The following is a 520-nucleotide window of genomic DNA, read 5'->3' as shown; positions in this document are numbered from 1 at the left end:
TTCACATCCTTGGTTAACTCAATTCCTAAGTATTTTATTTTTTGCCTATTGTAAATGGGCAAGGTTTCTTGATTTCTCTTTCTGCATGTTCACTATTGGAGGATAGAAATGCTACTGATTTTTGTGTGTTGATTTTGTATCCTACTACTGTGCTGAAATCATGTATCAACTCAAAGAGTTTTTTTTGTAGAGGCTTTAGGCTGTTTGATATATAGGATCATGTCATCTGCAAACAGGGACAGTTTGACTTCATCTTTTCCAATCTGGATGCCCTTTATTCCCTTCTCTTCTCTGATTACTCTGGCTAGTACTTCCAGCACTATGTTGAATAGGAGTGGTGAGAGTGGGCATCCTTGTCTGGTTTCTGTTCTTAAAGGAAAAGCTTTCAGCTTTTCCCCATTCAGGATGACAGTGGCAGTGAGTTTATCATATATGGCTTTAATTATGTTGAGATACTTTCCATCTATACCTAACTTGTAGAGGGTCTTTATCATGAATGAGTGTTGAATTTTATCAAATG

Source organism: Galeopterus variegatus, unplaced genomic scaffold (assembly GCF_000696425.1).
Source record: "Galeopterus variegatus unplaced genomic scaffold, G_variegatus-3.0.2 Scaffold26, whole genome shotgun sequence".
NCBI classification, from domain to species: Eukaryota; Metazoa; Chordata; class Mammalia; order Dermoptera; family Cynocephalidae; genus Galeopterus; species Galeopterus variegatus.
This window is presented reverse-complemented; position numbering follows the sequence as displayed.